The sequence below is a fragment of the Sparus aurata genome, chromosome 10 (assembly GCF_900880675.1).
Source record: "Sparus aurata chromosome 10, fSpaAur1.1, whole genome shotgun sequence".
Lineage (NCBI taxonomy): Eukaryota > Metazoa > Chordata > Actinopteri > Spariformes > Sparidae > Sparus > Sparus aurata.
This window is the reverse complement of record NC_044196.1, coordinates 17337316-17351989: the sequence shown is the minus strand read 5'-3', so window position 1 is coordinate 17351989 and position 14674 is coordinate 17337316. Positions and strand designations below refer to the sequence as shown.

Here is a 14674-nt window from a genome sequence, read left to right as displayed (position 1 = left end):
AGGAATTTTTTTTAAATGTAACGCATGACGAAGTGAGTATTTCCAAACTGTGGTGTTGCTAGTTTTAATCTCCTAAGTAATCAGAAAGATCTTTGAGCACTTGGAAATGTACAAATCCAATCAATTAACTTCACCAGAGGGACTCGTAATGACACTTATGTCAACAGTGCTTCTCAAATTATCACTTTAAAAAGGAGGCGGAGACAAGCAAAACAAACACAGTTTGGCTGACTTCACTCATATGTGCATAAATACAGTGGAAAGACAAAAAGGCGGGATATCAGTTGGAGTATCATTCACCAAGCACTTGACACAGTTGATGTTAACCTGTGCTGTAACCTGGCTTAAGATAGAGGTTTAAAGGCATCCCTGCACAAATAGCATGTGATGGGTGATTACAGGATGAGGCAGGCCAGCATCCAATTAAAAGCTCCTATTTAGTAATTAAGACAGGTATTAAACTAGACTTTAAGGAGTACTCAGTTAGACTGGTTTGATAAGTATTGAATTACTTATGCAACTCAGCTACACCACCACAGTCACCATATTTTGTGAAGTTTTTCATCATATCCTCCTAAATGTCTCGGGCCAGATTTAGAAAGTTGAAAATGAAAAACAATAACAGTTTGCGTAGCTTTAAAGTTGCTCAAGTGTTGATCGGTGATGGCCATCTGTTGGTATAAAGTAGAGCACGTGTGACATTCGGCACTTGACTGTTCGATGCACCGTGGCATTCTGTGGCTAAGCCTTCATTACTGGGCTCAATGTTGAACCAGGCACGCGAGAGCTAGTCGCACGCAACATTGCTCTGGCTTTAGTTCAGTTTTTAGGGCATAACAAATAATCATCCATCTAACCAAATATCAGGCACTTTTACTTTCAGCTCAATAGCTTGCAGCTTCTTTTTCCATAGATGTCTCTGACTCCAAACTTATAAATAAGTCTTAAATAATACTTGATGAGGATTAAACAATGGATCCAAAAAGACTTGTTTTGTTTTAACCAAAAAATATCCCATTCTCTTTTGTGCTAGATTTAAAATTTTTCCTCTCAAGTAAAAACACATAAATTAGGAATCTCTCTATAAAAGCAAGGAATCTCTGTCTGTCTGTGTGTGTGTGTGTGTGTGTGTGTGTGTGTGTGTGTGTGTGTGTGTGTGTATGCCTCAAATATCTCTGCGGATCAGGATCAGACTGACCTGAGAGTTTCAACATGGCTGCTGCGTGGTTCAAAGGTGTGCTATGTGGCATTTTTTTGGACTGCAATGATACTGTTAATAAATTATTTCATAAATGCTTTACAAATTCGCGAGCATTGTCCACCAGAGCCACCACAGTCACGTGCGCACCAGAGCCAATCACTGCAGAGCCCACCGCGACCCCCCACCTTAAGAAACAAGCAGATTTATACCTGCAGCGGCGTGAGCTGGACCGGGATTTTGCCGGCGGTTCGGTCCCGTTCTGTTCTGTGCATCTAAACTGACTGTTGTGTATTAATGAGACTAAAAGAGTCCGGACCGAGTCTGTCCAGGTCTGAGGAGATCCGGAGACGCGCGGAATCGGAATCTGTGGATGTTCATGTGTAGCTAGCTGCTAGCCCACACACGCACCGGCATGTCCAAAACTGGACTTAGGGTAAATAATGTCCGCCATGCTTTTTCGCGAACATTGCCGTCACGTTTGCTTTGTGTCTGGTGCAGGAAGAAACGGTAAAAACGGGCTTTTGTCACAAAAGTGTCCAAGCAGCAAGTTTGGTTGTTGAGGAACAGGAAGTTGTGGGAGGGACGTAGTCAGATGAATGACAGGCAACGACGGTCGGTGCTTAGACAGCGATATTGAGGGTTGAGAGATTTCTGACATTTAGCGTGTCTGGAGTGTAAGTGTGTTATGTAGTGTTTGGTGTAGTGTATTTAGTGTGTAGTGGAGTCGTTTTTTTGTGGAGACAGCTGAATGAGCATTGCCTGCATTTAAATGTAAATAGTTACATATAACTTTGTAATTTTTTAAAATGTATGCACATATTTAGCAAACAACAATTTATATTTGCATTATAAGTAATAAAAAAATGGTTTGTTAAACATATTTGTGGTTTAAAGTAAAAAAATCTAACTTTTTCTACTCGGATTTTATGTTGTTTTTGTGTGATTTTAGGTCCATTGTGTTAATACAGTGTGTCAAAATAAAAAATAACTGCACAGTCACACATGTGAGGTTGTGCTGAAAATAATGACACCAAGTAAATAATTTTTAAGGTGAAATATAATGGCAAAATCAAAAATAGTCAAAAACAGCCAATTATACCCTGGAATATCGGATTTCACAACAAACCTAAATATCCCTGAAGTCCCAACTTCAAACACAGCCTCATTTGGCCATCCATGAAAAAGGTACTTAACCTCCCACTTTTCTATAGGAATACATTTTTCTTACGGGCACTGCACTAGTACAGCTTAAAGAAGTTCCTGCAACAAACAACTCCTTGACTAAGCTGTTGGCATTCACCCAACAAGAAAATTAGTTCCCTCCAAAGATGTCATGTTCCATCTCCCCTACGGTGTTCAATTCTTCTCCTCCTGACATGGGTGTTAATAATGTGGCAGAAGGTGCAGAAATTTTAGGTGGGGTGGGGGGGTGGCTTGTGTGGATCAGGAGTGGCAGGTTTGGTGAGGTAAAGTGGGGTTTATATCGACAGCTTTGGGGTATGGAGGCTTATCTGGGTCAGAGAGCTTTACGACATAAGCAATTAGGGCTGCCCTCTCTTGTGTATGCTAGCAGGAGGGAGGCCTCCCGCCATCTAGATTAGCTGCCCTGCTAAGGCCAGTAGAGCTCCGCGGCTTCTGGACAGTGGAAGGAACCAGCTGGAGGGCGAGATGAGCAGGCGGTGGGGGGTTCCTCGAGAGAAGGGCGGGGGAGGAGAGGGTGAGGGCAACGAGAGCAAGGGGTCAGAATACAGGCATTGTAGACATAGACAGGCCCTTCTGGGTCAGTGAATGGGTGAGGAATGAAGGGGTCAATGACCCATAATGATGGAAGGAATTCGCAAAATGGAAAATGGGTACAAATTAATAGCTTGTTTGTTCTTTGTAGCATGTTTAACAGCAGTTTGAAGAGAAAAGGACTATAGAGGGTGTTTATGCCACTCAGTTTAACAGCACTGATTTCTTTTAATGAGCCACTTGACTGGAAGGATTTGCAAGTGATTAGGCCAAATGGTTTATAGGGATGGTTGAAGAGTCCTTTACAATTACTGAATAAATGATTTGTTAGCTAAAGTGTGATCAAAGAGGATTTAGAATATAATACATCACTATAATGTCTAAGAATTAGACTATAATTACATAATGGTGTGTTTGCCCCACTTGAGCTGTATGTAAGAGAGTGCAGACAATAATGCATAGTAATAAGTCAACATTTTACCATTACTTCCTAAACTTTTCGGCCATGACTGAGGTTGCATGGTAAGTTGGCAAGCATACATGGAACCTGTGGTGGACACAACTTTTTAGTTGATTTTGATGACGTTGAAACAAAGTAAACCTATTTTAGTGCCGTACTGTACCACCAGACTACAGAGCAGCTTGTTTCCTCAGGCTGTGAGACCTTCAATTCTTCCTCAGCACTCAAAATGTTCTAATTTGGTGATTTATAAACCCTGTAAAACTGCAGTCCGACCCAGTTACATGCATTAAGGAAAAATTATATACTATACTAAATAGATATAGAAATAGCAAATCTTATTACTGATAGTCTTGCTTGATTATATAGGTCATATAAAGGTATCAGCGTTAAACTGAGACTGTTTAATAATCAGTTAAGGACTCCTTGTAGAACATTAACTAATGTATTGATTCAATAATAAATGAAATCTAAAAAAATTGTGGAAAATGCCAAACATATTCCTGGATTCATTAAAATGATATAAAATAGAGATACGTTTAACATATAAGCAAATAAAACAAAGAAAAAGAATAAAACATAATGTTTAATATTAAATTATTCATCAAATTTTTTTCAGTTCATTTCTGTCATCAACTAAAGAAGTTGCAAGATAAAGGCTTCGTCTTCCTTTTTTTCTTTTTCATATCAATAAAGTCACCATTAAAGTGTGAGGACAAGCAGCTTCTTCTTTTACTGAAACTGTGCAACCCCCAATTATTCATCAATGTTCATTACCTATTAATTTGTTTGCTTTCAAAATGTCACAAATTAGTAATAAAAGGCCTTTCAAAGTTTCCAACAGCAAATCCTCGTTTCTTCAGCAGCTGGAATCACAGAAAATGTGGCATTTTAACGTGAAAACTGACTCAAATCTCTCGCTATATATTCTACACTGCCCCTTTCTTGGAACTCCACCTTGCTTGACGCCTTTATCACCTCCCCTGTCCTCTTCTTCATTACATGCGATGTGTGTCATGTTAGGACTTAATTACACACAGGTCCATCAGCTGAGGTCTCTATTGATGCGACGATCACAAGAACAGATTGTAGCCACACGCTGAGAACGTCTCTCTCAAAGATGCAGCCATCCGTTTCACTTAAACAAGTGGAGGCTTAACTGCCATCAATGCCAGCTTTGGTAGAAGTTAACCTGTCTGCTTACTAAAATAAAAGCCTCTCAAGGGAAGGGCACGCATATCACTGGGCCTCTAAACCTGGTGTTCTTGGACGCCCAGGCTGCCCGCGTTTTAAATGTATCCAGCTCGAGCCAGACTATCCGGGCTGGAGGACAGAAGTAATGAGACGTGACACTGCCCTGGGGAAAGAAAAGGAGGCCTAACAGATATAGGTAATCCTTCTCACCAAGCTAACGCCTCTTAGTCTCCCACCCCTGCTGTCACATGAACCCAGCAGGAAAACATACATAAGACGTCAAGACACAAATATACACACATAGGCGAGTCATCTTCAAAGGTCACCTGTTCTAAAATTTTTTTTTAATTGTCCCTCAACGGACAGTTCAAGGCAAGCAAGTGTGCAAACAAATGTATGTAAACGCAATTGATTTACACCAAGGACTTCAAGTTTGACACACAAGGATTAGGAGAAGGTCAAAAGTGCAGGTGTATTTATCATTAACACTAAAACGTCTAGCACAAGTGTTTTTACTGAGGAAGATCATTGCAGAAAATGTGTGTAAATCAGTCCAAAAGATTGAGAATCGTTTTGGCTCTATTCTAAAATCTGCAACTAACAATTATTTTCATTATTGTTTAATATGACAATCACTTTCCTGATTAATCAGTTAGTAGTTTGGTCCAGAAAATGTCAGAAAAATTGATCGGTGTTTTCCAGAGCCTCATGTCCTCCAACTTCTCGTTTGTCCACAGCCCAAATATATTCAGTTAACTTTCACATTTGAGTAGCTGAAATGAAAGAATTTGAAAATGTTTTCACCTAAGAGATGATGTACAAAAAAATAATCAATTATCAAAATAGTTTGTGAATAATTCAACAGTTGACAGCTATTCGATCAGTTGACTAATCATTGCAGCTACAACAAAAGCCAAACTTGTTTTACATGTGGACATAATCAGTCTGAAGTTGTACTTCCTGACAACTGGATGGTATCACGTGTACATTAACTGTCTCATGCTGTGCTGCTGGAATTTCACACAAGCGCTAAAACATATGTTCATCCGCACACATGTTTACAGTCGTGCAATGAGCTAATTCTGCTTCGATCGATTGCACTAATACAAGGCTTATTTATCACAGTGATTCAGTAGCAGATGATAGGAGCTATGATACAATTGCTCCACTGTTTACACAATACCACAGGGTGTATGCCAACAATGTCTCAAGGGACTGAAGTGATCTCCTGCCATAGTCAACATATTTTACTATCAAAAAACTATAAAGAAGCTCATTTGATATCAACAAACCTGGCTGACCACTTACTCTAGCTAATATACTTAACAGCAGTACGACATGAGATTAAGTGGGATTTATATGACAGATTAAATTTGAGTTGACCTTGATTTAACAAAACGACCAGACAAAATCAATATCAGTCAATATAAGCCATCAGTGAGTGTGACTGTGTTTGTTTTCACTGCCTTTGGTGTACTTTCTTGCTGCCACTATATAAGATTTTGCATGAGGTGCAGATAAAACTCCTGCTGAACCACAACAGAGGTCAATGGGAGGATTGCTGAATAACAATTTTAAGATTCATAGTGAATTTAGTTATCATTTAACGACCAGGACTGTACAATGAAATGATTGTTGTAGCCTTTTTTTGCAACTTAAAATACTAATTATTTTCGTTGGAGTTGGAGGATGTATTGAGGAGACTCCCAACCTGAAGAAAGAAGCTACTCTTTAGTTTGGTGTTATGGCCGTGGATACTTCTGTATTGCTTGTTAGATGGCATAACAGCGAAATAATAATAACAACAGCATAAAAGTTGACCTGACCACTTTAACTGATAGTGATTAACAACAATATACCTGTGTCCTAGTTCCATACACAACATAGTGTATTTTCAATAGAGTCGGTATGTGTGCTATATATATTTTGTGTGTTGTTGATGGTCACTACTGTCCTACAATATAAGGCACAAATTAAAATGGAGGACTTTTTTATTTTAATCCCTCAGTGTCACAGTTTGTTTTAGTATTTAATCACTTTCTATTAGTTCAAAAATACATAACGTTTATTGAAACCTTGCAGTATGTAAATTGGCATATGCTGCTATCTGGGGAAAAAAATGCTTTCATAACATTTGACAATCTAATTTCTATAAAATATTATAAGTATTTACTATTATTTTACCCAGTACCACCTAAATCCTGTTACCTGTATTTTAAGAATCTGATGTCTGACTGCCTGACCACAATGTGTTCATGTTTTGGTGTATGTGAAAGATTTTCCTCTCATTAGTTAGTTGGGCTCAGACACACATGTATAAACAGGAACCTCCACCCCAGTGTTTTCAGACACGAGCCTCTGAAACACATTATATAAGATGGGTCTCTCCTTTAGCCCACCCCTTCCAAACAGAAAGGTCACCAACTGCCTTCTATCCAGCCATAATGTTACTTCATGTGTTCAGAGTTTTTTGTTTACTAGTTGGACTGAATACATACCAAGTTGTGACCACAGAACCATGGCACATATTGAACCATTAATTTTGTTTGTGCCATTTTATTTCTGCTTAGAAAAAGCCCAACTGTTTTGCCCTTTTGTGGATGACTGTCTAATATTCATCTAAGGTTCTCATACAGATGTTTTTGCAATAGTAGAAAGGTACAAATTACATTTAACTGGCCAAACATGGTCTGGCCCACATTTACTGTCTTCTCAGTATCTACTCAGTTTAAATAAAGAGTGCACCTTAAGCCAATAAACATAAAAAACATAAATAAGTGTGTCATTAGTCAACAGGGCAAGTGCTTGCGATCATGAGCTTTCACCCTAGAACTTCCAGTTGAGGGACGTCATGCAACAAGTAAATGGATTCTGTCATTTCTTCCTCCACTCTAACCAAGGACATTGTGCCATTGCAGACACATACCCCTATCTCACAATCCCATTTTCCCGCCTTCACAGAAAAATACTAATGATCCGTCCGCTGCTTCTTCCCAGCTGACAGCTGAGTGGCCTTTCTGTCGTGGCCCTGACAGCATCAGCAGGGCGAGGCTGGACCGGGCCGACCAGAGAGGATTAGGGGGACGTAAGTCACCAAAGCAGGAATTAATGAGCATTATAGTATTAGGTAAGAATAAGTCCCACCTTAAATCCCTCAGGATTCCTAAACAACACCAGTAACACCTGTTACATATGATGATGAAGGGAAGCAGAGGAAAGGAGGGTTTTTCATGATTAGGCAAGACAGATATCAATATTGGGCAATATTCAAGTAAAATGTGCTACATTTGTCTAAAATTACAAATAAAATCTTTTGACCTTTTCTTCAGAGAAGGTCTTCATTAGCTGTTTTTACTTTTTAATGTGCTCGTTGCATAGCATGTGAGCAGGGCTGAGCGGCGAGAATTTCTGCTCCCCGCTTACGTGGGTGTTCGCTCCTTCGCTCCATCGCTCAAAGTTATACCAGACAGCTCAGCTCAAAGACCACTCTCCGCTCACCTAAAATTTCAATCAGCTCCGGTGAAATCGCTCCACGCTCGCTCAAATTTAAAAGAGGGAGCAATTCCTGGCGTTGCACCTATATGACCTGTCTGCTTGCTTTTCGAAATATTTTAGGCAGTAGCGTAACATCATGGTGATATTGCAAATATTTTTTTTGTGACCCTAAACACAAGCACGCGTGCACACACACCCACACACGCACACACGCTTGGACTCACACGCAGAGCCACTCAAGAGAACTGCTGTTGCAGGGGTGGACTGGCCATCGGGAGTAATAATGGGCCTATGGACGGCCGTTTTTTATTTTGTATTTATTTATTTATTTATTTATTCATTCATTCCGCTGCGCCTCAACGTTTCTCTGTTGACCCCAAGAGAGTGAGAGATTGGCGAAAAATCAAACTGAGCTTCAGCGTCTGTCCGAGGAGGACAGCAACAGGGCCAAGCTGCCTGGTAGAGGGAGGAAGAAGGCTAGCGAGGAGCCTGAGATAAACATACGGGAATGAATTATCAGCAAACAGGCATGCCACGAGAGAGTGTCCCACAAAATGATCAGGGCGATGGAGAAACAATGTCACCATAAGCAGAGATGAGGAGTTTGCAGCGAGTGCTGGTTGGATGAATCGTTTCCTCCACCGCAACAAGTTCACTTGCAGAAGGATGCCAGAGAATTCACAGAGAAGCTGGCGAAGTTTGTGACATTTTCATCCCGGATTTTTGAGAGGAAGGAATTAAACACCTGTCGCAAATTGCCGCCTGGTCCCAAATAAACGCTTGGTTTGTTAAGTGACCGAAACAAATAAACGCCCCAGTTATTATTTGGTATTTTACGGTATGATAACTCTCCCGGCCGGGGAGAGAGACATGCATCAGCTCTGCCCACAGTGCTCAGCTGCAGACACATCAGAGAGGTGATGAGACGCGACTCATCATGACTGACAGGCATCAAGGCCACTCAGCGTTACCTTAACGACCCGCCCCCAGCTATTTCATTCACAAAAACAGGGCTGTTAATTCTGGACAGCTGTTGTTTTATTTTTTATTTCTTTCTTTCTTCCTTCATGGGCCCCTGACGGCGTCTGGGCCCCGAGGCAGCAGCACCGGTTGCACTGCCGATACTTACGCCACTGCTTGAAGGCACACGTGAGTCTGTGTGGACTTGTGCATGCCCTAGACTCGTGGAGAGCGGTATCGGAACGGAACTGGAGCGAAACGGAACCATCGCTCTGGCTTTTGGATTAAAACCCGCTCTGCGCTCCGACTACATTTCGCACTCTCCGCTCCCCGCTCGCTCCGCTCACATGCCCTGCTCTGGTTGGGTCGTTTCATGAAAATTTAACTTAAAATAAAAATGAGAACAAAAATTTTAATCTTACTGAATAATTTAATTTATCTGTAGGGGCTTGGAATGAAAGTTCAGATAATAAGTTGCAAAGCAGATATGAAAGAAAACCTTTAAAATATTTTTCTCACTCCTTGTAGTACTTAAACAAAGACAACACTAGATCTTATCTGCAGTGCCATCAGTCCTAACATTGATAATGATTTTTAGACAAATTTAAGACTGAGATTTGGAAAATTCATCTGTTTCCTATAGTATTGCAGGTAACTACAAAGGTATGTTGTATAGTTGTGGTCTTAGGTAAGCAGGTAAGAATAAATATAAAGTAAAAAGACTATTAGGTTCAGTGCTAGGTTTAAAGATTTGTAAGAGAGAATATGTGGACTCATTTAGAATAAACACAATGAAAATCGCTTAGGCCAAATCATTTTTTAAAAACAGAGCAGGGTCAAGACTTTTCTGCAACATCCCTTATCTGGTTCTTTCAAACAAACAACAGCAGTCAAAGGTTACCACAGGCTTTGTTAGGGTTAACCATCCAGGCTCAAAATGGTTCTTTAACCTACGACGTCACCTGCAGTGTCACCCAGACAGTCAGCCCTCACTATTAAAAGCTCCATGACCACAGTTGCTGAACAAGTAAATAAATAATCCAGTGCGAGCAGTGATTTGCCAGGCTATTTTTCTAAAGGCTTAAACTGGAGTTTGCCAGCTAACCGTGAGCTTGATGGTAAGCTGATCCCTCGAACAGAGAATGTGATACTGTCTTGAGGTGGTTCATTTAACTGGAAAGAACAACAATCCACCTCTTAACGATACCTGGATAGAACATCTTATTACAGAAATAATCTCTGATTGCATTTAACTTCACATGTTGAAGTGTAAAGGAGCTTGTTGTCCTGACTCACCTGTTTATTCACGCAGAGGGGATTTTCCGGGCAAATGCTATAATGTCACAGTGACACAGCATCACATAAGAGAATTAAATCAAGTCACAGAATTTCCTTCTGGTTACCTGAAACTCTTTAACAGTCTTAAAGGGGAAAATGTTAAATCTGAGGATTTTGAATTAATTCTACTGCTGTATATGTTTAAGGTTTAAGGTGATTACTTTAATTACTGTAGGTTACTGTAGGTATTATTATCTACAGCGATTCAAGATCATCACTTGTTTGTAGCTTGGCTGTCCTGAGAGAACCACGTAGTATCTCCAAAACGTCAACTTTTCACAGAAAAATTATGTATTTCTGGCTTATTCCAGCGGGTTTTTAAAATCTATTATTTAAATTAAGAAGTAGTTAAGAAGGACTATTTCCTCAACATATAAAGGAACACCTCATCCTTCAGTTTATAAGACATTCAAAGTCATCTAATTAGGCTGTAGTAACTTAAGCTGTCAGACAAATATAATAAAGCAGAAGTATACGTTGCACAAAATGACTCTAAATTTGTACTTAAGTACAGTTCTTGATTCACGGTGTTGATCCATAGCTAAAAAATGTGTGTATTGTTAGGGGCAGTAATTTTGGGTTTAGTTAGTTAGTCAAGTTATTTTTGTCAAAGTTACCTAACAGAGTCTTAATGAGAGCAGAGATATAATGAACTGATTACACTTCATACTCATACAATAAATGTATTATCACTGTGTTTTGGACTGTTTGTTGAGGAAAATAAAGAATTTGTATATCTCAGCTAACTTGTGATGATCATTTCTCACTTTTTGTTAACATTTTGGAGACCAAACACTTAATCAAAGAAAAAGATCAATAGATTCATCCACAGCTGCGACCCTGAGTGTCACAGCTGGACAAAACTAACACGTATGTATTTACAAGTTATGAGCTGGAAAATGCTTATAAGCTTTGCATTGCCTTATTTTGGCTCCCATAAGAACAAAAACGCTCTGAAAGTGTTTACTAGGCCAAACTTTTGAAGATAGCACAGCTGATAATGCTTCAGATATTCACACTGGTACGATGTGTGTCTATTTTCTTAATTTTTATTCATATGTAATATATATGCAAAAATATCCATCAAATTCAGCTGTAGATCTAATTTAAATCTCTAAAGTTTTCGGGAAATCTCCCCAGAGTGTTTGCTGAAGATGCAGTCTGCATTTACCTCCTATCACCTGTGTCTATTGAATCAAAAGATCTACCTCTCTCTCACCCCACGGCGATGGATGGGGAAGCAGTTTTTGTCGTTTGTTTGGTGAGTGCCCCTGGCGTGGGCTGAGAGGTAAAGCTAACACACAGTATGTTGGGGACGAGGGGAGGGGAGGACGCAGGGAGGGGGTTAGACCTGTCTGAGAGGATACTGCTATTGAGTTGCAAATGAGATTGTAATTAGCCTTTACACATTTGCCTGGAGGGAATTAGTGTGTGTGTGTGTGTGTGTGTGTGTGTGTTAGTGTGTCCGTGCACAAGTGTATGTGTCATTGTGTGTTTTTTAACCCATTTTCCTGAGAATAGGGGTTGACGGTGATAAGCAGATAATACTAATTACTTCTCCTCCCAATTGCTTGTTAATTGTGCTTGGTGTGGATTTATACAGCATGGTAATACCCCCAATTCCACACACACACACACAGACACACACACACACACACAAAGATGCATCCCCCCCCCCCGCTTTGCCTGTTGGCAAAATCAACAGGTCATTTTTTTAAGCAGGAGGCTTCTGTTTAAGCCAATAATTAATTATGCCAAGTGGGGTTCCGCCATCTATGGATGCAGCCAATGAGGCAGTGTGTGTGTGTGTGTGTGTGTGTGTGTGTGCACAGTGCATGAAATTGTTGATGCTTGTTTAACATAGTCTCTAGTGTGTTCCTGGATTAAAAGACAATACAGTGACCAAATAAAGCAATAATAATTGGAGTTAATATTAATTTATAGTGAAACTGGTAATTTTATTTATTAACAATGTCACAGCAGAGGCTTAAAGAGTCTATCATAAGGTAAAAGCTCATAAATTGCATCAGGATTAAGACTGTATCCTATTGAAGCTGCATTTCAAGATCACGTACTGTGCACCCACAAGGCTTGTCTCAAATGCTCCTAAAAAGTTAGCTGAGAACTTCCACATTCCTTAGCTTGAATTTGAAAAACACAACCACAGTACAATACTAGTTTCCAGTGTCTTAAATCCATTGTGTGCATCAAATGAAGTTGTAAATATCAAATACACATGTAGTATTTACAGTGTTTTTCCATCAGGTATTCCTCATGAACTACAATAATGAAGAGCCCTTTACAGGGTATAAATAAGGTAAGATAGGCCAATAAAATCCTTGTAGTAATGTGGTGTTAAGGATTAATGCAAGTTATATGACCATTAAGTATCTGTCATGTTATCCAACATGTGTTGAGCTGAACTACGTCACAACTTGTGCTGCCAGTTTTGGCACCGTGGAAGATTGCCACAGATTCTTAGATTTCCTGGAAGTAAAAACTTGACTTTACCTGGATTAAGCGCACCTGGATGTACCGGGATAATTCATCAGCCCTGTCTGGCTTTCACCACCTGAAAAAGGATACGGCAAAAAACGCATAGTTCAAGCAATTTTGGCTTTCCAGATCATATAGCCTGCATGTACTTGGACTGTTTGAGGGTGAAGGTGAGGGTTAGGGAACACATTAGAGAACATGCAAATAAAATGGTCGAGCTGGCCTGGTCGAGTTCAGACTAGGGCTGAACTTTGAAAAAGGTGAAGGGAGAGTCTGCAACCATAATGGGAGAGTCTGCAACCATAATGTTTTGATTATTCAACAATTGACTGTGTAGTTTGTTGTAGTAGATGACAGTTGATGGACACCAAACGACATCCCAACCGAAAGATTAGCATACAGACACAAGCAAGCCAGTGTCATACACACTGCTTCAGACGCCATTGTTTGTTTACATTCTTGTTCTTGTAAGTCTCCTTCAGGGTGCTTGAGCGCGACTTTGTCAGTGGGCCAAAGTGTAGTCTGCCATGTCTCTCGTCGAGGTCACTGCAAGACTTACTCTACAATCTGAAACAGTGACCACACTGTGACTATCTATCATTGACATGCTAAATTCATTTTTAGTCTCATGCCAACCCCAGGTCCCCGCACGCGTCAAAAGCTGACACTTCAGGATGGTGACCGAACCGTCCTTCAATTCCAAAGCGTCATTATTTGACGAGTGCGGGGACCCAAAGTGTCATCATTTGACAAGTTAGTAATGAGACTAAATCAACTTCTCTTACAAATTGTAAGTTTTTATAGCATGTTTTTGAGGTTTCACATTTAATCACTGAAAATTGCCTTGAGGGTTAATTCCTTGATAAATCAGTGACAACAGCTTTTCAATGATGTCAAGAGCTCTTATTTTACAAAGATATACAGTATAATTAACCCCCCTTTTCCCCCAACCTTCTACAAACACATACATCATCTGTTCATCCCATCACCATCTTATCATTCATCCGGTTCTAACGGCTTGGGAGTGCTTAAGAAGATTTTGGTTCAGTCTGCCCTCAAAGTGTTAAACAGATTGGGTTGGGGGATTTCTTGTAATGAAGGTGAGTATGTGTGTGTGTGGTGGTGGTGTTGGTGGTGTTGGTCAGTGGCGCGAAGTGTCTGAAACTTGGAAGGGTTAGATTAACTCTAAGCGTGATCGTCATTGAGCTCATTCCCCCCACACCCCCCTCGCCTTTCCATTAACACACCAATCCCACCTGGTATTTTAATCTAGATTTAGGATCTAACACGTATCAAATGATTGCTCAATGCTAATAAAGTAATTCTATACGCTTTCTATACCCCATACTCCACTGACCAGCATCTCAGGAGCAGATTTGGAGAGATGACTGGTGCTGAAAGGATTAGTCGACAAAGTTGACTGAGTGAATATTAACAATTCTGATAATTGATTGATCGCTTGAAGCGACTACTCACTCATTTTGGATGCTCAAATGTGAGAATTATCTGCTTTTCTCTGTTTTATTTTATTGTAAATTGAATATATTTGGGATTTTCTTTAATGGGTTGACAGCGATTACTGTTTTATGTTGTGCTAATTTACTGTTTAGCATAAAAAATGTTATAGATATTATAGAAAACTATGAGTAGAAGAAAGTGATACAAAATTAATGTCTTTGTAATTTTTTTATTTAAAAAAAATGAATAAGTTATATCCTTGAAAAGACAAGTTTATTCAAAACTGTGACAATAAATACAGATTTCTAAGCAACTTTTATATAAATTATAATATTCTG

The 14674-nt window shown here is 39.7% G+C and overlaps 1 protein-coding gene across 1 annotated transcript in view; it reads right to left on the bottom strand.

Moving 5' to 3' along the window:
• Positions 1-12931, bottom strand: part of LOC115589279 (deaminated glutathione amidase-like) — a 37671-nt gene extending 24740 nt beyond the window's left edge. Inside the window, exon 1 of the mRNA XM_030430114.1 lies at positions 12894-12931. The gene's annotated coding sequence lies outside the window, so the exon portion shown is untranslated. The remainder of the gene's footprint in view (positions 1-12893) is intronic.
• Between the last annotated feature and the right edge of the window lie 1743 nt (positions 12932-14674).